This window comes from Acanthopagrus latus, chromosome 6, assembly GCF_904848185.1.
Source record: "Acanthopagrus latus isolate v.2019 chromosome 6, fAcaLat1.1, whole genome shotgun sequence".
Taxonomy (NCBI): Eukaryota; Metazoa; Chordata; class Actinopteri; order Spariformes; family Sparidae; genus Acanthopagrus; species Acanthopagrus latus.
In genome coordinates, this window is record NC_051044.1 from 14,636,256 (window position 1) to 14,659,633 (window position 23,378).

A 23,378-nucleotide genomic window follows, 5' to 3' on the forward strand; every position below is an offset into this window, starting at 1 on the left:
CAACAACGCTTGTAACAGCTCTAACTTATATCACATGCGTAACCTAAGTCTTTGCTGTTTCGGTCTGTAGGCTAAGCCAACTGGCCGATTTGAGAGTGCTGTTGAAAATTTGCATCTAACTCTATGCAAAAATATAATAGCATTTCCCAGAATGTCAAACTATTTCTTTAATCAATCAAGAAGCACATAAATTGGATTGATACGATAACTTTTGTCAGAGTAGACAGATGAAGCAGAGCCAATCTATATCTTACAGTTATCCTGTGGCGCAGTAAGCCATGTGAACGGAAAGTAAAAACGCAGAGAATGTCGCTACAGGAGGGCGGCAACAAATATATCGGCAGGATAATAGATCACCTGGAGAGACACTGTGAGGTTCTTTGTATCTGCTCTGTTTGGAGGCCCACATCACCAGCCTCACATCGCATAAACCAATAACTCTCACCTCCATGTGTAAACCTTTTTAAAGCAATATTTACAACATCCAAACTATATCTCCAAATGAGGATCGTTTGTTTTGGATTGCTTTAGGGAGCGTTTACCGCACTTCCTGTCAGGGATGCCGTCACACGTGAGGAGATTGTTTATAAGAGCTGAGAAGGCTCTTCACAGCTATATACGGCATCTGTGAACGCATATGTCTTATCGTTACTATTAATAGTCCTCATTAATAAGTCTGCCATATATTCTTGTTCAAGTGATAGTTGGGTGCTTTTGGATGCCTGTTATTACTGATAACGTCATACACCTCGGTAAAACAGGATGGGACTGTAATGAAATGACAGACGACACTAAATCAAGTCTAGTTCCAGGAGTGCAGAGTGCATATTCCAGCTTTCCCCGTGGAGAGAATAAAGGTCATTTCTCACAGCGGAGAAGACTTATCCTCACACTTAAAGCAGAGCTCATCCATCTCCTGCTATCAGGACTTGCCTCGCTGCAGAGCAAAAACAAAACACTTCATAGCAATCCAGAGTGAGCTCATACAAAGTGAGGCATCACGGGAATACTCACTCCTTAACGAAACCAGGCTCCGAGAGTGTGAATCGGGCAGAGTGTCTTGCCAGACTTTGGAGATTTAGAGCTTTTCCCTCTTCGGGGTCCACAAATGAGCTTCGTGGGGAAGTCATCAAACTCAACACAGCATCACCAATAAAACTGATTTATTCCCATGAGGAGGATTCCCATAAACCGCTTTTGAGATTTTAAATCTGATCCTTTTTTTTTCTCTCTCTCTCTCTCTCTCTTCTGGATGATTGATGTGTTCTGACATGAACGATCTCTGTTTCATTTTACATTTATCTTGTTTTTACAAAGCCACTGTAAACATAGTTAGTGCTTCTGTTTGCTTTTGCCAAGTTGCCAGTGGAGATAGGACTCCTCAGGACACCTCTTGTGCCAGTGCCAGGTGGCACCGTTTGTCTCTCCCTCAGTGCAGGTTATAGGCAATGGCGTAAAAAACGACTCAAAGTCATACTTGACTAAAAGTAAAGATATCCTTTTAAAATACTACCTTGGTAAAAGTGAAAGTCATTCATATAAATGGTACTTGAGTAAAAGTCTGAAGGTATCTGATATTAAATGTACGTAAGAATTGGTGATAGTGTCAGCATTACTGATGTCCACCATTTTTCTGATTATCAGAATCCATCTTTTTTCTATCCGGCTGTTGATAAAATACCTTCATTTATAAATGTGCTGCTTTGACTCTGATGCAGTAGCAGTCTGCAAAGGAACTTGTAACCAAAGTTATCAAATAAATGCAGTGGAGTGAAAAGTACAATATTTCTCTCCACATGTAGTGAAGTGGAAGAATAAAGTACCAGAAAATTGGGAAGCTAAAAGTAAAGTTCCCTCTAAGGTGTGCTTAATGACAGTACTTGTAGTTGTAAATGTCCATAATTAAACTCCATCACTGCCTATAGGTTGATCATGAGCTGGAGTGCGAGTATCTTTCAGGAAAAAGGTGAGAAATTGTCAGAAAAGGATCATGAGTCAAGTGTTTTCTTTTATACTCGCCTGCCATTTTCACCCAACCACAACGGCAGATACGTTTTATCATCCTCATTCATCTGAAGAGATAAACCAAGCCTGCTCTGACCTGAGAGACAACGATAGGATGGGGGTCAGATGGGTGGTGGAGGGAGGAGATACGAGTTGAATCCGAGCAGAGGAGCCTACTACGCTGCCACAGTGCGCGAGCAGCGATAGTGTTACATGGGGAGATGAAGGGGGGCGACAGAAGTAGCGGTGTCGTCCTCTTAGAAGTGGCGATATCCTCCTCTCTTTCTTCAGGGCATTCCACACACACCAGGCCCAGGGAGCGGCTCACGTCAGGCGATCCTCTTTCTGCTTCATACAAGGCCGACAGGGCTGTCGTCAGAGGGCTTTATCGGCGGCGTCTGTGAAACCTGAGCGTCACTGGACAGGCTTCACACTGGTGGGGGGGGGAGGTGAGGGAGGGACGGTTTAGTACTGTTGAAGAGGTAATGCACACCCAAAGTAGTGGGGAAACCGTGGCTTGGTGGCTCGCCACAGGGCTGCCTGAGTGTGAGGAAAGCCAACCCGCCACCTCTAAGAGGATCAAGTTTCCTCACAACTTGTTGCCCGATGCTATATAAACTCTGGCATGCGGTGTTGACACCTGATCTGCACTAAAAGGGCCGCTGGAGAGATTCTCTGCACCCACCGTGTCCCCTGCTCTTTCAAGTGCACTACCCCCCTCCCCACCCTCCTCCCCCTCCTTCTCCTGCCCCAGACCAACCCACTGGCATGGTCACCCTCCACAGGGCCCCCAGTGGAGCTCCACCGCACAGCTCTCACTCAGACTCAGTCATCACTGCCCTGCTAATGAGGGTCTCAGGGGACAGTCTGCCACAACTAACGGGACACTGCAGGACCGGGGAGTTCCCCTCGGCTACTGTGAAGAGCAGACCTCCCTCCCCGACTTTAATGTGTCCCAGTGTGTGACAGCCGTCCATCTGCCGGCCAAAACACCACGAAACAGGCCTGCACCCAATCACAAAAGGATTTAAAGGGGCACGCCACCAATTTTACACATCAAAGCCAGTTAACTTGTCATGGGGGGTATACTCAGCCCTCAGAAACAGAGACCGAAAGCCTGTGTTTCAAACAAGATTTAAGAGAAATTTAGCTGGGGGGAAGAATCTAATCAAAGATGCTATTTGATTTGAGTTTTTGGAGATTTACCCCATACTATGATCCAAGAACAGTGAAGCCCTTAAAGGTGTTCATCTGACACAAACTAGATGTCATGCTTCAGCGTGAAAGTGGTAATGCTAGTGTGGGTAGGTGCCTTCTCATTGAACAAAACTTCTATCTATCTTCATGTGAATCGTGTCCGTAATGTTGTCAGACACTTGGAATAACACCCTTAGTCTCTCAGTGATGAAAAACAGGCACTTTTAGTGGACGCAAGTTGGAGCATCGGAGTAACCCCGAAGGATTATGTTGCAGCGGTTTGCAGCTGTGTCGTGGCTGCCGGCTGAAGCAATCTGCTGGACCGATTCCGGTGAGGTTTATTGTATTTGGTCGGACCCAAGCACAGAGACACAAGGATCAGTAAAAAGAAAAAGGTTTATTTCCTCGAAAAGGTGAGTGCAGGTGAGCAGGTGGTGACAAGTGACTGCACTGAGTGGTCTCACCAGGTTACTGGTGAAGTAGCAGGCAACACTGGAAGAACTGGAGAAGGTGCCGACGTGGAAGGCTGAAATCTGCATGCAAGGTAGAACATGGTGGTGCAACGAAAGACAGTATAAATACTGTTAAGTTAGTTCAAGCTAGTTTCGAGTCTTCTTAAATCCAGCATGATGTTCATTATGGTCCCAATTGGAGTTAAATAGATGATAAAGCAGGATATAATTTAGGTTGTAGTCACCTTGGGATTGAGAAGTTACTTCTGCAGTGTGTCCTCAGTCGGCTCCTGTAAGGATACCCTCCCCACCTCCAACCTAGAGAAATGTGAGCGTCAGCTAATTATATAGTAATGAAACTAGGTGTGACTAATTTAAACCATTCCTGACAGTAGATCCCCCTAAATCTTGCACATTGACTCTTAAAAAAGGAACCCATTTCTGTGTTGAATTAATCAATTTTATTATGGATTTTTTTCAATAGTTACACTAATGTTAACTGATCACTTTGACATATAGATTTTACAACAATACATTATTTATTAAGTAATGAATATTACTCATTACTCATATTATTCATTAATGAGTTAATGAATTATTACATTGGTACCTGACGTGATGCAACTGATTTGCATGTCACTAGAATCATTTGCCAAGTCTTATTCATAAACACGGTGAATGATGGAGGTTATCTGTATCACCTTGCACATATACAGTAAATGTGTCATTTGTGCAAACAAGCAACTGGATTAACCAAAGCCATTAAAAACCTTGACCGCCATGCAGCAATAAACAACTCAAGGTTGGCAGTTCCATGAGCCCTGAATGGAGTAATGAGTGCTACGAGCATCAATTATTCAACTTTATTGAGTCAGATATGAGTTTCCTACTCTTGTTACATCAGAAACCTGATGAGCTGGCTGCAGTTCACAGTCAGCCATAAATTTACCATAACATAGAAAAACCGGCGGTCGATAGCACACACTTCTGAGAAGATCAAGCTAATGCACATGCTTGACTGAGTGCTGTTTCACTCAGAGAGATGGACCGGGAAGGAGAGAATGAGTATGAAGTGGAACCAGAAGGAGCAATAAAAAGCTTCATCTTGGACTATTTCCAGATGTGCGACAAACTAGCAGTGCCCATCTCTAAATACAAATAAATCCTTAAAGTAATAACAGAGACAACAAGTTCAGGACATCAAAAAACCGAGGACATAAGCTGTAAATGAACTCGTCTGACGTGACATAACGTTTCAAGTGGGTTCTCCTCCAATGGTGCATTGGCAACTTCAGTTTTGAAGCTGGCTGCATAAGCCTCAGGTTGTTGTGTCAGTGTCAGTGTGAACAATCCTGCCTGTGACCTCCGGGATGCCTTAAGCTCTATGGAGAGTCACTTCAGATGAGGATTAGGACCGGGTGTAGAGGAATTCTGCAACAGGAGACAGCTCCTTTTTGTTTCACTGAGCAGGGAGAGCGAATGCATATTTGTGCGAAAGCTGCAAAAGAAGCAGAGCGAGAGGAAAAAAAGAGAGATTAAAACACCAGAGGGCCCCTCTTTCTTCACTCAGGATGTTGTTTATATTGTTGACAGGCCTTTTAACCTCCCTAAGCTCATTCTGTAAGGTCTCTTTGGGAGCTCACTTTTGGTCTGTAGCCTGTGGAGCCTCCATTCAGCCCGTATCCAGTCAGGCAGTTGCATTATTTATGAGTGCTGCGGCTGTTATTCTGACTCCCTTATTGAGATTGTTGATACCTCATCATGGAACAAAAATAATGAGGGCACAATAAATTTAAGTGCTGTCAACAGCCACTTGAGGGAACAACATGTCAGGTTTCTCTCCCGCAGATCCTGATGACATCAGACTTTTTTTTTTCTCTGCGTGCGATATGTTTTCATTTTGGACAGGTCCGGTGGATTGGCCTCAAGGCCCATTTCACACTGGATTAGTTTCCATTTCAAGGCCTGCAGCCCAACCCCCCACCTCCTATACCGGAGACATGAACTGAGGTTAAATCCTCAGAAAGTCTGTTTCGTCTTTTGTCAAGGGGCTAAAAGCAATGTGACAGAAGTTTGCTTTTTGGGGATTAAATTATGCCATATTAAGCCAAATACAGACTTTAAGCCAATTGTTTGAATTTGGAGGGTTAGGGTTAAAAACATGGAACGCAGGGTTGGATAACTGAGTAGAAGATGCACTCTCATGCTAAGCCTTGATACTAACTGGCAAAAGAGTTCAGAGTCTAAAATGTGAAGCCACTGAAAAAGTGCTGTCAACCTGCATTCTTCCCACTGGTTGCAAAAAGAAGCCTGATTGTATATAAGCTTATGAAAAAATGACCCTGCTTCTCAGTTGATTTATTTTCATTCGTAAACAGTTTCTTAACAAGTTTATAGTCTCACTTGCTTGGTTGAATGCTCCTCAATACAGCACAATGCTCATTTTCTAAATCAAGGCCCAGTTTACACTAAAGTTGATGATAAAGTAGGGTTTGTTTTAGGGCGTGGCTACCTTGTGATTGACAAGTTGCCACAGCTTGTCCGTGGGTTCTAAGTCAGACCTGAACAGTGTGACCTCCCCAGCACCACCCTTGATTCCAAATATGGCTGCGTCTGGCTCCAAAAACCCAAGTTGGTGACAAAACTGTAGATATGGTTGAGTTTACACTCTTCTCTCTCTCTCTTTATTGGACTTTGATTTGATTTCTTTGATTTTTGTTTCACGCACTCAAAGTGCCCCGACCTCCTGGGTTTACAAGACACCAGAAGTACAGCTGTAAAGGTCAAACACTGAATTTCATTACAAAAGTAATAGTTATTTTGTGGCTTGATATTCTAAATGAAATTCCCGTCCAGAGGTTCCAAAGAAAAAAGCACATTTTTTAAATTCTCATAGACAGGATGGCAAACAAAAAAGGAACCTCAGTCTCATTTTCACTGTGCTCGCAGTGGCATTTCTTTCCGCCTTCTCAAACCGTGAACAAGCCTGTTCTTGCACATGCCTGAAGATGCCGAGACGCTGCAAACATCGAGAATATACAGGTAAAAGCACACACCTGCTTCACAGACCTTAAGTGTGCAGAGCGTTTTTCTGGTAAGGGAAGTGTTTTACGTAAACAGCTGGACATGTATAAGCCCAGAGCTCCTCATCAGCCAGTGTACTTCCAGATGTGAACACAAATCAGTCACTCCGAGCAGCCTCACTCTCCATCTCCACACGCATGCACGGAACAAAATGGGTGTTTGTATCGGGGGAAATCATAACAGGAAAGGACCAAAGCGGAGCGCTATCCCGACCAAGGGAAAGTTCCAGCAGATCTCAGACTCTAGACGGACACCTCATTACCGTCTGTCCACGTAGCATCTGCAAACGACAGAGAAACGCTACACTCAACCAGTCATCAGACCGCATGCCAGCAGCAAAGACATTTTTTAGAGATCTCAAAGCAGTTTAGCATGTTGAAATACATAGGAGTTCTGGGTATAATCATGGTAGCTGCATTTGTTGAAACAAATCTTACATCAACTTCGTACCATCAGATTCTGTTATCAATTAGCTCTTTGTCCTGTTGCTGAATCAGTATTAGCTCTTGTCCTGTGACACCTCATCACAATAAATCTCCAGTCACACTACATTAGCCGGACCTAAATGAGGCCAGTTTTGGGAGTGAAACCACTCCTGCTCTGACCCTTTGACTCCGGCCCATGCATCCCTCACATTCTCTCACTTTTTTTTTTTTTTGCGGTGCGTGCTAACAGACCAGAGAATGATTTAGAACGAGCAGCTCTGACATAGACGAGGCATGTGTTTCTCGCATCAGACGTGATTATCTGCATCAAGTATAACAAGTCAAAGATGGTCATAAAAATGTTGGTTTCTTTTCTTTTATACAGCCTTGCCAAATACAAATTGGTCACATTTAAATCAGCCCTGTTTTGGGAATTCGCAGCAGAACACCAGCGGGTCAGTCACGACAAACCCAGGCTGTGCAGCCAAATGTGGATCAAACCTTCAGACTGGTATAATAAATTCTAGTGGAGATCCAAATGTTTCCAACGATAGAAAGGCTGAATGCTGAAGTAGAAAAATAGTAGAAACTGAAGGGACAGTTGACCCCAAAATCAAAAATACATATTTTTCCTCTCACCTGCAGAGCTATTCATTCATCCAGGTGCTGAGTTTTGGAGATAAAGATTGTAGAGATGTCTGCACATGCTCTTGGATATAATAGAATTGGATGGAACTTGGCTGGTTCTGCTTAAAGCATAAAAAAAACATATTTGGAAAGACTCAACGGCACTGTCTCATCCCAGAAATCATGACAGTAACTCAAGATGATGCCTTTATTCATGAGTTAAGGTGATTTTACATCCAAGTGACTAAGTAAAACTTCCCCTGCTGTATTTTGCATCAGCATCAGTCTTGAGGAGTTAATAATGGAGTGGGCTCACTTCTCATTAGCAGTGGTTTTGCTTCTGGGCTGTCCGTGGCCCTGCCTGCAGGGACCTGGTAACAAGCATGAAGACCCTCTCGGTCCAACTCTCCCGCAGAGTGGCATGTGGACGACTTTGCCACAAGAAACCCAAGGGGTCCTGCCGGCCAGCCTGGCTTCATTAGCGGAGGTAACCTTCAAAATGCTCTGTTGCCTCCTGCGTTGCCCTCGGGTCTGTTATGGCTGGGAGGAAGTTGGAGCAAGACTTGTGTCAAATATACTGTCAACGTGCTAAACAGGAACAGCTTGGACACAGTCAAGTGGCAGACAAGAGTCCCGCAGGGCAGAGGAAAGTTTTGTGAATACTACAGGAAGTTAAGCCCATTTCTTTCAAATAAAACTGCCTCCTGTCAGCAGGAAAATGTCTTCATTTCAGGGTTAATTTTATATTTGATAACATGTAAGGAAGGACCTTACTCACCACTATAGCTGTGGCTATCACATAACCAAACCTCGCTACGGAGCGAGTGGCAGCATTCACGGGACATCTCTGTAAAGTAATGCACCAGCAGTCTCTGATCATGGTTTCACGATGCAATTTTTGGATTAGCGGTCACTGGATCCGACGAGCATTTGCACTGTGGCATGGATGATATCACTACATGAAAGAAGAAAATAGCTGTCCTCGATTTATTAAGCATACTCAGTAATCGTGATTACTCCCTCCATCTTGTACCGGATTACCTTTCAGATGGAGAACAGACTCTCTCTTTCTCTCTCTTTGAAATATGGGAAGTATTAAATGACCTGAGGCTAACTCAAAGAAGCTGTGGAATTTGTCAGAATAGATGTGCGTCGATGTCAAATGATAGGTGCTGGTCTGAATCAGACCCTCGGAGTCTAAATTCATTCAATAAAAAGAGGGCCAGCCCTGAATAAAAGTCAGACCTGTTTGATCACATTATGCTGTAACTGACACTCTATCCCTCTTTTATAAACGTCCACACTGCTTTTATTTCAAAGCTCTATCTTTAGGATGAGTCTGTGCTCATCTGGAGGAACTTAAATTGAAAATGAAGTGAGACCTAAGGTGATGCTGGCTCACCCAGGTGTCACACCTTTGTTTCCTTAATTTCCTCTGCGGAGGACCCTCGTGCTCTGTGTGAGGTTGTTTCACGCCTCCCCCCTCTGCTGGCTGGAGGCCTGATGAGGTCCAGATGTGGTCCAGATGAGGCCCCTGTCTGATGCAGGGACCTGAGAGGAGCTGTAGCCTCCGGGGACTCATCAAACTGGCGAGCCTCTGCTCAGATGGATTTCTGACATGTAGTTACATGTTCTAACATTGATAGTTTATATGTTAATAAACATTTTATCATTTTTATAATCCATTAACGCTCATCACTGTTATGGACGGGACATCTTCACTCTTTCTGCACAGCCTTTGTTGGTTATGTGATGATTAATGCTTCAGTTTGTCGCTTGAGTACAAAAATAAACCAGAGTGTGCAATTAATCAGATGAAGTGCAACTTTTTCAAAAGTCTGCTGGCTGTGGAGTGATAGTCAGTCTCCTGCTAATGTCAAAAGCACTTTTTGTAATTAGTTACTGTGTGCTGTGGACAGCTTGTTCATCCATTATGTGAATACCTCATTAATACTGGTGCAAATTTAGCATTTATCAATTAGACTGAAAAAGGAAAAAGCTGAGGTGAAATGTAACATGTGCTCACACAATAAGCTGCAAATTTGAGGTACTTGTACTTGACTTGAGTTTCCATTTAATGCAAAAGTACACACATTGTACTCAAGTAAAAGTAAAAAGTGTCCCTCTGTAAATTAAAGTATTTATTTTACATTTATTGCACCCTTCCTGTCCAGTGAAAATCGTACATCTCCCAATTTGATGATTCTAATTTTATTTTATTTTTTTCTGATAAACTGAAGGATTTAGTGTTCCTGTACTAATTATCCTAATTCATGAGCTAAATAAACTATTTAAAAACTCTCCGGTTTAGCTGGAAAATAATGCATCATCAAAAAGCTGAGAAAGGCCATTTTAAAGACCTCATGAAAAGTTGACTTCTCTATAGATACGCCAGACGCTACAAACATATGATGAACCGATTCATGCAGTAATGTTAGCAAATAAACATTATGTGTAATAGTAAAACACACAAAGAACCATTTTACTGCACAATAAGTACTTTTAATTTCCAAGTAAATATTATAACACTTGGTGTCTTTCCACTGACACTTCATGCCATAATGGGGAGAACGTGTGCTTAAGTGTGTGTGTGTGTGTGTGTGTGTGTGTGTGTGTGTGTGTGTGTGTGTGTGCGTGTGCGTGTGCGTGTGTGTGTGTGTGTGTGTGTCAAGTACAAGTACATACTGTATATAGGAGGACTGGTTATGATGTTAGCATGTGTAAACTGTGACTATAGTACAGTGCAGGCAAAGCTCATTGTGAGCAGGGAGGGCTCCCCATGGCAACAGCTGCATGATGTCAGATGTCGAGCAGAGATTGGACAGATGTGGTGATTTGAAGTACGCAGGAGATTAAGCCTGCAGTCTACAGAGAAATCAGAAATGTTAAGCGAGCGTGCAGCAGTGCAGTAATACAATTTAGGTGCTTAATTTTTCGAGCTCGATGGGAAGATAAAGGATATGAAAAAGCAAATTGAAAAGCAAAGGGGAGGAAAAAAAAGTGTTTTGATAAAGTATATAGCAACTATGTTCACCGTTTCAGACAATACATGAGTTATCTGAGGGGAATTCGATTAGTCACATGTTTGGAAAATGTTGCCTCATTAACAACCTGGAACATTCGTTGTGATTCTTATCAGTCAGGGAAACTCTATAGGAAATAATCCAACATCTTTGTTGAGTCTTTTTGTTTCTGCACAGGCTGTGTTGGACATGCTTCAAGTTCACTTACAGGCCATGTGAATTCTTGCAGGCTCAGGCCTCGGCATCCTTGGGAAGCTCCATGGAGGGACAATTGAACAGGATTAGGGAGAGAGAGAGTGAAAGAGAGAGGGGGAGAGAGAGAGAGAGAGATTCCTAATTGCTCATAATTCCTGTGCTCTGATTGTATGTGTCTCAAGCTATTGCGTCAGCAAAATGGATCCCATGACAAAAAAGACATTCTACAGACCAGAGGGTTATCCAGTGCAGCAGGGAGAAATGCAGCCTGATTTATCCAATTATCTTTTCTTTGTTGAAATGTTTCACATAGGCCTCAGGTTAAAGCAGGGGGAGCAAGAGACTTGAAGCAGCTTTTGTTTTTGATTTTGTCTTCAGAAGAGAGCTTTAGAAAAAAATTAAGAGTGATTCAATTTTTTTCTTATTGACTCCAGTGATGTCCAGCGCCACAGGTTTTTAAGTTGTTATTTTTGCCTGTGTATCTGAAATTTATGCCTCCAGCCCAATATAATAGTGAGTGGAATTTCATTTATGGTGCTTAATCCACTGAAACATCCCTGTGTCTTTCCAGAAACAATGGCCCAGTTATTCACCATAAACCACAGACCACACTGTGAACAGTTTTCACTGGAAATTCTTTCTATTGAAGAAAAAGTCCCAATGAAAACTTAACCTTGCATTGTAACAAATAGCATTTGCACTTTTGAGTTGTAGAAATAATCTCACATGGATCTCATAAGCCTGTGTTAAACACGGTGCTTCCAGTGTCACTTCTTATTCAGCAGTGAATTGATGTTAAAGTGGGATTGAGGCCAGCGATCCGAGGTGCAGTGAGCCTCCTCGCTGGCCCACAAACATACATCCAAAAATAGCTTTCTGGCCAAGGTGATAACATGTCTTTGTCTCCAGGTTTCTACTGTCTTGGGCTTACATTGTGTTTGACATTGAAAAGAAGAAGGCACAGTTGAAACAGGACCAATCACAATGTTTCTTGACAATAACTAAATAATAATCTCCGCATCACGGCCTAATTTACATTACAAACATTAATTGCCACATTTGTTCTGTTATTCCTTAATATACATCTCATCTCAATCTACATCTTAATTGTATATTTAATGCTACATGTTTAATGAATAACAAAATGTTCTCTATTGTCAGGTTGGAGACCTAATTTGCATGTTGGTTGGAGACCATGTTTGTCTGGTGTTTGGCCTGGTGTTTTACTGTATATCTATAACCATTAAAATCGTGGCTATACATAAGAAAAACTTAACAAGTTTACCTGCCAGTGTTCAAGCAGGACGTGACTGTTAGATCTAGATCCGTCTATAGATGGTTATGCACAAAGGAATGTTGAGAAATTTGAGAAGGTTGTTTCTATCCCACTGGCAAGATGGGCGTTGTGTAATTGAGACTGTCAGATGTTTTCTGCCATGAGCACCTTTGTGGCTTCAACATTTCATGCATTGATTCCTTCAACTTCCTTCAGGAGGTGTGTTTCACACATTAAAATTGGGGAGACACTGCGTGTTTGGAAAAGGAAGAAAGCCATTTGTGGCTCCAGGGAAAGCTGCATGTAACATGGTAAATGATGTCCTCCAGTGGCAAAGCTGCCTTGTGGGTAATGTAGGCAGCAGGTTTTGTAAAGCAGTCCACTGGTCTATCATCATACTTCTATAACACTGTTGGACTCATGACGGATAGCTTCAAAATAAATTATCAAAGTCGATACAGCACAACCAGAGACATCGCTGTTTTATTTCCACATATTCTTCTTCCTTTTCAAAACCTACATTACCCACAATGCAACTTGGAGGCACTTTAACATTATTCCTCTGGAGCTTTAAAATAAAGGCTTCTTACAACTTTTTTTCACAGATGAAGTAGCTCTCCAGAATACCTGTAAACACACTTCAATGTGTGAAATTGGTGAAGTTACCCTTTAATGCGGTGCTGAACTTCAAACATCAATGTCCGCAAAGTCTGTGTGGGTTTATAAATAATGGTCATGAACTTAAGTTGTTGTATCATGTAAAAATATAGGGTACATCATCATGTATTTAGGCTTTACATGGAGATTGTAAGTGCTGTCCAAAGCTGATCTTGTCTTCTTACGGACAAACCAAGCTTACCTCACTCAGAGATTATGGGTTTTATTTCATGTACAAAAAATCTCCTGAAAAGATCTTAATAAGCCTCACAAACAACAACACTGTTTGTAAAATACCAGAACTATAAAGCGAAATGAGAAGTTAAGTAAGAGGATTAAGAAAAAAAAAAAAAAAAAAACTGATGCAGATGTACATATCGTTAAGTTAAGCAGCCTAGTAAACATGCACTCAAGTCATGTTGCCATATGTTTTGTGAAATGGTAAATGAGTCTGCTCCTTGGTTTGTGCATGTAGGCAGTGCTTTCACATGTCTCCTGTGTTCATGATGTGTACAGTCCCTGCTCATGCACTGTATGTAATGACGCCTTTTCGGTTCTTACATTGTTGTCCTTGGCACCCGACGCACAGAGAAACTTAATCCTATGTTGCGATTTTATTTGACCTGAAAATTACCTGTTTCCTTCAGGGCAAAAAAACCCCAATTATAATTGGGGGAAAAAAATTGTATGAGCCATTGTATTAACAGCTACCAGCAGCTCAGTTTAACAGAATAATTTGTTGAACAATGTGGCTACTTTATACCGTCTCATACCTTGTTATCCAGCACCTTCAGAACGGGTCAGGTAACTGCCAAAGAGGCTCTGAAGTCATATCAGCACCTTTAGTATAGTGTGGCCCATCTTCATCAGCACTTTCTCCAATATCAAAGCTGGTATTGTGACTGAATCCAGGTAGATTTCTAAAGCAGAAGAAGAGAGAGGCAAAAAAGTACTGATAATTAATGGCTGTCACAGGATATGGAGTGGATGCAGAACGATTACAGATGACATATAAATTGCTGTGTAATTTCAGATGCTATGGGGCGTTTTCGGTCAGAGCAGGTCTCCTCTTGTACCGCCTTGACAGATGATATTCAAATGGGAGTCGAGGCCAGAGGGATAACATGCCATTGTTGAACCATTTGATATGCCAAGGACGTATAATGGCCCGAGCCACATGCAGAACAGCAGATCAGACACCTTCTAGGGTTTCAGGAGAACGCAGCGTAACACAAAACAAGCGCTTAGAAAAAGACCCACATCATAATCATCTGGCGGGGTCGTTGCAGTATCGGGTCGACGGGCATTAAACGATTGACATGTTTCATGTTGATTTTGCATGGCGGACATGTAAATCGAAACATTTATTTAGATTTCCGAAAGTAAACAACGTTGCTCTCCATCGGCTGCACTGTTGACAACCCTGGAAACTTTGCGGAATCAACACGATCCGTTTTGAGGAAATTCGTGGATACTGATTAGCCAAATATGCCCACGCACTGTCTACTTGAGGGCCTCATCGAGTTTCCATGTTTGATTTATGCATAAACAGCTGCAGAGGTGGCACGCACACCAGCCAGGCCCGACACAAACGCAAAATAAAGGTGGATGCGTTTTCTGCCTCTGTAACACAATCTCGTCTCTCCCTCGGCCGCTCCAAGATACAGTTTGATGATCTATGAAGGTGATGAGGTTCACGTCACCGGGGAGACATGTGAGGCCTCCTGGAGGTGATCCAAGCTACAGACTGATGATCTCATGATCTCTGTCTTCCTGGATCATGAGCCCCTATTAGCTGGCTATGGTCAGAGGAACCCAATGGCATAGCTGAGCAGAATTGAACAAATCCATTAAAGTGATGGTTGTGAGAAAAGATGACATGTGATGTGACCCTAACGTAAACGCCAGACTGTCCTCACATGAGTAATCCCTCATCTAAATCTTATCATAGTGCAGTCATTGAGATTTGAACTTTCAGGACAGATTCTCCTTTGTGTATGAATCATGCGTCTTTGGTTTTGACGGTTTCCTGGGATTTGTATTTTCTGTGTGCGTGAACTCGACATAAAGATGGCAACGTGAGAGCAGACCTAGATGTACCGTGTATTATGCACAGCCATGCAACGAAAAATGTTATGTGCAACTTGGTGCAAGAGGGCTTTCATGATCCTGCCACACTGGAGTAAAAGGCTTGTTTGAACATCAGGTCTATACTTATAACTACCCATCGTCATGGATAGACTAGAGACTCGAGAAGAAGACGAGGGGAACTGACTGTCCTCATTACCCCTTCAGATCTGTTTGCCTTGTGAAGCCATCAATCAGACCCTGCTAACAGTAATCAGTCACCATTCATGGCTGTCAAGGCTGTTAGAACAGGTTGGGGGTGATGATAAGACCACCCATCTGATCTGTGACTGACAGTGGGCGGCATCATGTCGACATGCGGACCCTCCTGTTTGGATTGAAGTTAGTGGACCCAACACAGTGGCTCTACAGACGCCCCGCCTTTCATTTCTGCTGAGTAAAAATGTTCAAAATGAAAAGATTCACCAATGCGACAAGCAGAAGAGGGCTTAAAAGAACATGTGGAAGGATAAGAGGCGAGAGAGTCGCCGTGTTGACACTAATTAGGGAGTGAAAGAACTTGGAACTGCATAAAGACTGCCGAAAATGTCTGGGATTTCAAAGGCAGGAGCCGAAGATCAGATGCAACGGGAGAGAAGCAACTTGAAAGCGGCTCTCAGTGCACTTATTGATTCGAATGCAGACGTTCATAGCGAAGATATTCAAAGACGGAGAGGAGGGCTAAACAGAAGTGGCAGATGTGCCTGAGGAGGTCATCAATATATTGACTACTCATCATAGCAAACAATCTCAACTGCTTATGATGATTTCTGTATCGCTGCTCAACTGAAACATAGGAAATAATGAAATATAACATTCAAATGAGGATACAAACATGCTCGTTTGGTGCCATCACGTTATGTACTAGTATCACAGACTATGCACTCTATTTTCTTTTATGCCTCATGAGGTTAGATGGTGTCATTTCCTGTTTTATTTTGTAGTTACACGCTCTTCACTTCCTGCTCACCTGTGTTCCCAGTGTTCTGTTTCCCTCCTGTGCTCCTCACCAGCCTGATTCCCCCGCTACACCTGTCTCACATCAGCCTCGTCAGCACTGTGCGTCTCTCCACCTGCACCTCCTCCCGTCGTTAGTTTAGTCTGTATTAAAGCCTGTGTGGTTCCCTGTCTCTTCGTTGGTTTGTCTGTTTTTCTCCTTGTCTCAGTCCGACGTCTCCTGCGCCTGCTCCTCCTTGATTTGCTCCCTGTGGGTTTTCTGGTTTGTCCTCAAGTTTTGGTCTCGTTTCCGGTTTCGGTCGCCTGCCAGTTTATTGTTCACACTTTTGGATTTTGGGATTTTGGGCTTCAGCTCATTAAAGGTGCAATATGTACCGTGGCTGACACACCGCACATCGACTTTCCAGTTCCAGAGAGCTGATGGGCTGAATGTAAATTGTTGACTTGAGTTGAATACTTATAATGTAAAATAAAAGTATCAAATAATTGATATTAAAAAAATGTCTATTTATTGAGATATTTCCTATATAGCATGCTAACCTACTAGCCCCTGCCATTCCTGTCTTGTAAAACCACTTTGTCCAGAGTCAGCTAATAAGACTGCTAGCTCCATGGCTAACAGAGCAAACTAACTAAGAGTAGAGTAGAGTTGCATTACTATGTTGATATGCTGCCCCCTATTTGTTTGTATGAATTCGGCTAATGGCAAATTCTTACATATTGCACCTTTTTAAAGCTCACCGTTTGTCTTCACCCTGCCTGCCTCTGTGTGTCAGCATTAGATAGTAGTTTGATTTTAGTAACAGAAGAAAATTTGGTAAAGGTTTAAACCTGAAGAAGATTAATTAGTAGAAATTATGGGAAAGTTTAGATGAGATTTAAGTTAGGGGCAAATGAAAAACATAAAATGTGCACCTCACTTTACAATTTATGCTAAATGTGAATCAGTAATCAAACGCAGAATTACATCACTAACCCTCCGTCTGAAGGTCTATGGCTGCACTACTACATTAAATGAATGGGTAAATACATAGTTCTCTGTAAAAGCATCTCTTTCAACCCAACACAAAATTACTGGTTCATTATAACCCCAAGATAGATGCATTACTGTGGGAAACACATTTATTTTTTGCCCTGAAAGCCCAATTGCCAGAATCCTTCCTCTCCTGAAAGAAATTCTCAAGAAACTAGACTCCTAACATGCAGATGCGGCGCCACTCTTGAAGTGTAACAGGCTCCCATTAAGACGCTACACATTACAGCACTTCTCTCTGTGCTCTCACACCTACGCAGCAGCATTCAGGGACCGGCTGCCCCCAAATGGCTGTGTTGCCGTCAGAACTCTCTCCTGGGATGTGAAAGTGTCACGGGTTGAGACCGGCATGTAAGTGACTCACACGTTCAGTGTGAGGCACTTACATGCACAACACAGAAAGGGAGGAAATTAAAGGCTGGTAGGGAGATGCAATCATGTTAAACAGAGACCATTTAGACGGAGTTTAGGGGAACGTTCCGATGGAGGCATTTTATCCAACATGATCTGGGTCTTACAAGTGAAAAGAGACACAATGATTTATTGCCTCCCTTTGTCACCCGTGGGGCCTTAAGCACTTCATTTGGAGACAAATGACATTAACAAGACATGCAGACGTCTGTTTCTTTCTAATGGACATGCTGACTTTGTTACAGAAATGGTGTTTCGTTCTCCTGTATTCCACCGATGTCAGGTTGGTATTGCGTGCAGTCACAGGCACCAAATGGTAGTCCTGATCTTTTGTCCCCGTGCGTAGACATAAAATTGATTTGGTTTACGAGACCTTCCAATCATAGTGAAAGACTGAACGAGAACGTCTGAGCTCGGATTGCAAACAATAACATTTGCATGTTTCCCACCAGCGCCATCCATTCTCATTTGTGTGTGAGTGCAGGCAACATTACCGATTGCTATAATCCCTCAGAGCTGACAGTCGTGATATGGCTGTTAATGTTGTCACTGTACTGGTTTGTGCCTCCAGGACAATGAATAATTTGTACAGTCGTTTTCAAGGCAAGGAATTGGCCTCATCGCAGGTGATTGTGTTACAACAATACCGCACGCTGAATGTTGTAAAGCCAAGACTGCGAATGAAAATGTCCTGAAGCCAGCTTAGAGTGCGCCGAGTTGTGGTGTCGGCTGAATGAGAAAAGGCAGCGGCACTACATCTTCATCTGTTTCCCAACACGGCGCTGATAGCTTTATCAGCTGAGGAAAACTAATGTAAACCTACTGCTGATGAAACCAGCCATGTGTTCTCCGGTTCCTTCCACAGAGGTACGACCGAGCTGAGGAGAGCTTTTGTTCTTGGGTAAAAAGCTGGTGTTGCAAGCACCTTTCAGCACCCCCTGATTCAGTGCACATTTTCAGGTATTGCCCCGCAAGAGGGTTGAAAAGCATTGCCATGATTCTGTCGTCGGGGGGTCTGCAACTGGGATCTGTGTTCCAGCTGTTACAATGCATACTTGTCATGTAAAAGGTTTGAGATATCCTGGGAAATGCAGGTACCGCAGCAGCAGGAGAGGATCACTCTCACCTGGACATTTACAGAAGTATTCTGGGGAGGAAGCGTTTGTGGGTTTCACATGTTCCCACGATTAAAGTTAGCAGTAAGCAAATGCTGGGACTGCTGTGTTTGGAGAATGCACATTAAAACTCCTGACTTTCTGATGTATATCATTTTCTGTGCCTTAAAGCAGAGCTCTCATTCTACAATGAATGCAAAGAGCCCCAAGCTCCATCTTCCATGTGGCAAGAATCACAACACAACAGAAAAAGTCTGTTCAGTTATTTTTTTTTAAATGTGTGAGAAGACAACCTAATAATACTTCCTCTTACAGTAAAGGTACCTCAGGTAATAACATAAAATGAAGCCTGTACAGGTCAGACAAGATGGCCAGATCAATATGACAGCATGCTTTTAATTTGAAATCAGGCTGCAAAGGTTTCGGCTGCCAGACCGCAGGCTGAAGTGACGCACGTCGACGCAACTGCAGGGGATTAAACTGGATAAAGAGAGAAAACAATGCATGCGTGAGGAGATGATAGATAGAAAATGAGCTAATATGGTAACAGAATGGACTATTAGAGGTAACACCGTGATGCACAGTACAGCAGTGATGGCTGACTGCAAAGGCAATTTGTTTTCACGGGACTTCCGACAATAAACTGAGGCGGGAAAACGACCTGATGTGATGTTTCATCCATGTGGTCTCTGTGTCACATTGATCAGACATATTCCCACAGGTTATCATTATAACTGCAAAATGTTAACAACATCACTTCCAGGTATTTCCACACCTAATGAAAAAAGTCAGGTGTTCTATTCCCCGCTCCCCGGCGGAAAAGACACGCTACCTGAACATGTCAGTTATTCCTGCATGCCCTCCTGCTTATATACCCACTCAGCATGTTATACTGTGTCCCTTCCCTCAACTTTAAGGCCCCTCGACCTTTTGGTCTCTCAGTCCTCTATAACATTAAAAATGTAATAGCCATTAATAATATACGAGGAAGATAATCTAAACATCTGAGTGGTTGAACTCCTAGACGATGGGAAATCAAATTATCCAGGCAGAACGTGATTCTAGGAAAAGTTGCACAGTCCAGTAAATCAGTTAGATTGGCGGATTTAGTTCCTCGGAAAGTGAGTTTCCCTTTACCATCAAATGACCACACAAAGCTACTTGGACACTTCATGGACCTGGTTGAAACACGGAGCTCAGACAGAGCAGCCCTTCATCAACCTGCCATGTAAATGCTGTCTTGTAAGCAAAGTCTGAGCAGAGATTTTACTTGGATGATTAGTTTTTCTCACTTTTGTGGCAGGGGATTACGCTACTGCCTTCAGGCAAATATGATGCTCCCTTATTATACACATTTGGTGAAAGAATCCTCCTGAAACCATCACATAATCATTAAATGCTCTTGTCTTTGTCTGGTTTGTATTGTATTTAATTTAATATTGCATTGTAGACAGATTTACCTCTATGTTTTTTTTGTTTCTTTCAATTTTAGTTAGCGGAGCATGAGGAAGGACACGAAGGTGAAGAATGCCACTCTGTCTGTTCTCACAGATTAGCCTAGCAGTAGCTGAACCAAACAAAGCCAGAATTTAATACTGACCTCTTAGTTCAAGCTTTGTATTGTGAAGACTTGTAATAATTATAATAAGAATAAGAATAATGACTTGAGTAATTTGGACATTTCCACAAGTCGTGTTGGCTTTTTGGCTTTTTTCACAGTTCTCCACATGAGAAATGTACATTCTCTCACATGAACTGCATGCCTTCATATGTGATTCGCTTTTCGTCACATGAAATAGAATTTTCTGGACTTTCAAAACAAGACATAACACGTGGTGAACCAAAACTTTTTTCTCATGTGAATTAGAATTCCCATGATCCAAAACCCTCTTCATAAAAATCAACTACTGTACATGAAGGCAGGACATGGCCTGCCAATCAAGAGGCTCTTCAAAATGTGTATCTGTCTCTAAACTTTGTCATCTACGCCGCCACTGGGATCAAAAGAGACATTCGTCAGTGGATGATAATAATTCACAGAGCGTTCAAAGCAGCTGCCAAGCTCCACCATGGCTGACACGAAAAATAATGCGAGACAAACTTTCAGCTGTATGGCAGCTGGGTTTGCGCGACAATAAGATTCATCTTTTTAAAGTCACAATAGTTAGAAATGATTCACTTATCTTTGACAGCTCTCATAGTGAGGGCTCTAAACACTGCGTGTACAAAGGCAATGGATAGTTGTAGCAATGTACATGAGAACTGCTCAGCTGTGAGTCACAGTCAGATGTCTGAGGGATAATTAAACGAGACAACTGTAAATTACACACAAAAAAAGTTTCTGAGGCATCAGAAGAGACGGAGAATGGAGGGTTCCTGCAGTCTGTTTTTCTGTATTAACATAGCGCTGTCGTTGCTGTCGTCTCTCCATCAGTGCTGGGGTGCAGAACCATGACATCATTTCCAAATGTTTTGAGTGTCCATAATGTTCTCAGTGACAGGGCTGCCAGTGGAATTGGTTCTTCTCCAAATGTTCCCGACGTGAGCTGTGCTCTGAAGTAAGTCCCACGCCTGACAGTCACGAGGACGTTTTCGAGATGATGTTACAGATTAGCAATCAATAACAGACATAATTTTTCAATTTACACTTGAAAGGATGGGGCCAGATGGTGAAATTGCTCAGACAAGCATGATTTTTCTTGTGAGCCTGTGATGGTACGGTCTCCTCTGTTTGCACGGGGGTGACCACAAACACATGCTACTCCTTAAGGGGAGTCCCTCTACATGGGATGTGTTTTTGATCATTTGTCATAAACGGACAAAAAGGGAAGATTTGGAGATAACCGCACAGTCGTCCTACACGCAGGCGCACTGAAAAAAAAAAAAGAAATCCATTTCATCTTTAATGCTACACAGATTTAATTTCCTGCAGAGGTCAGCTCTTCAAAAGATGGAAAAGTACACTGGAAAAACTAGACGGTGTCTGGTGAAATATTTGTCTGTTGGACGGATGTTACCAAAAAAAACCTCAAATACACACAAGCCTTGTAAGAATTTGGGATGTTTATTTTCAACATTTAGAGCATCTTGTGTCCAACAGCTTGGTGTCAGACTGCCATTAAAAGCAATCATTTCCTGCTCCTCTCGCCTCCGTGGACTGACAGCACATCACAAACATCTGACAGTCCTGCTGACTGTGTTCTTCTTCCGTCTCGTCCCCAGACTGCTGCTCCAGCTCCACCCGCCTGCTGCTAAGAGCCGTCCAGCTGGGATAATTGGCCCCCCTGTCCACCTTTTCCTGCCATTCTCTCTGCCTGAAAGCTCTTCTTCACACATGCACTGGGGGAGGGAGGGAGGGACGACGACACACTAACGCAGAAGCTCTCCGTGCCCTAAACCTCTCTGTTTGGCCTCTCAGACTAACTGCACATTCATTTTCATTCCGCAGACTGTTAGGGCGACATCTGTCACTGAGAGCTGGCGAGGGGGGGGGGGGTCTTTGGGGTCTTGTGACAGAATGGAGAAGAGAGGGATGGAAATGAGTTCACATGAAATAACAGAAAATAGGCAGAGATTCCTCCTCCAAATGACTTCCCCTCTGCCATTTGGGGGAGAAAAAAAAAGGGGGGAAATGCCAGCTAATCCCTCACCTGATTTGAGATGTAAATCTTAATGCTGATACTATGTTACACAATTGTATTTTATAGGAGCTGGCTGGTACATTAACCTTCTCATTATCATATGGCAGTTTGTGCTCCGCCCGAAGCTGTAATCTGAAATTTGTATTTTATTCCCTGGTACGATCAAACAGTTATTCAATTTATAGTCCAGGTCTTGAAAGGCGATGTCAATAAAAAACATGAAAGTCCACGTGAATCCTGGTCATAAATACTCTATTTATATGCAAATACACAGATAGTGTGGCTCGATCTGTTGCTCTGGAGATGTATTCATTTGACTGATGTCACAGGATGTACTGACCCTACATGAAATTAAACTATGTGACCATTACCACCTACCAGCAGGATGGACTGAGGAAAAAAAGAAAAACAGCAAATATGGAAGTAATTTTAAAGATCTAAAGATGTGAGGGGAGCCTTGGATTTCAGCAGACAAGCAAGCAATCCATTGTTTCAAGGACACGTGGAAATACAATGAACACTGAAACGCTTTAAAGACAAATATGTAGGGTTGTTTTCCCTTTTTATGGTAGTGAATGTAATCGTTGCAAAGTCTGCTCAAATTACGGCGCAGGCATAATTCAGCATGAAAGATGCTGCAGTGAACACATTGGCTCGTCTGATCTAACCTGTGTGGTCTAGCTGAGGAAAGATATGGCATGATATTTACTAAAGACTTTCCACGACTTCATAAATATGTGGGAAAGGTTGATGACTATTTTTGGCCTGGATCAGCAGGAATGACAGATGCAATAATTGAAAGTCTGTAAAGGAGCCTCAGACACACAAACTTCAGATGAGCAGAACAAGTTTAAACTCAATGCAAGAAAAAATGTTTTCCCCTCCGGAGGGAAGGGTGTGTTGTAGAGAAGCATGCAGCAAACTTAAGACAATGTGATTTAAATTAGCAAGTTCACGTAAAAAGGGATGGTCCACCCTGATGAGAACATGTTGGAGTTTCCATATTAAACCCTTTATTCTGGCTTTTTTTTTTTTTTTTAGGAAAATCAAATAAATGTAGAGTTGGTACCATTTCCTCCACTACTTAGAACCGAGATAAAAACACTACCTCCTTAATGTTTCTTAAGTCGAAAAGCCAAAGCTATGGCAGGCTG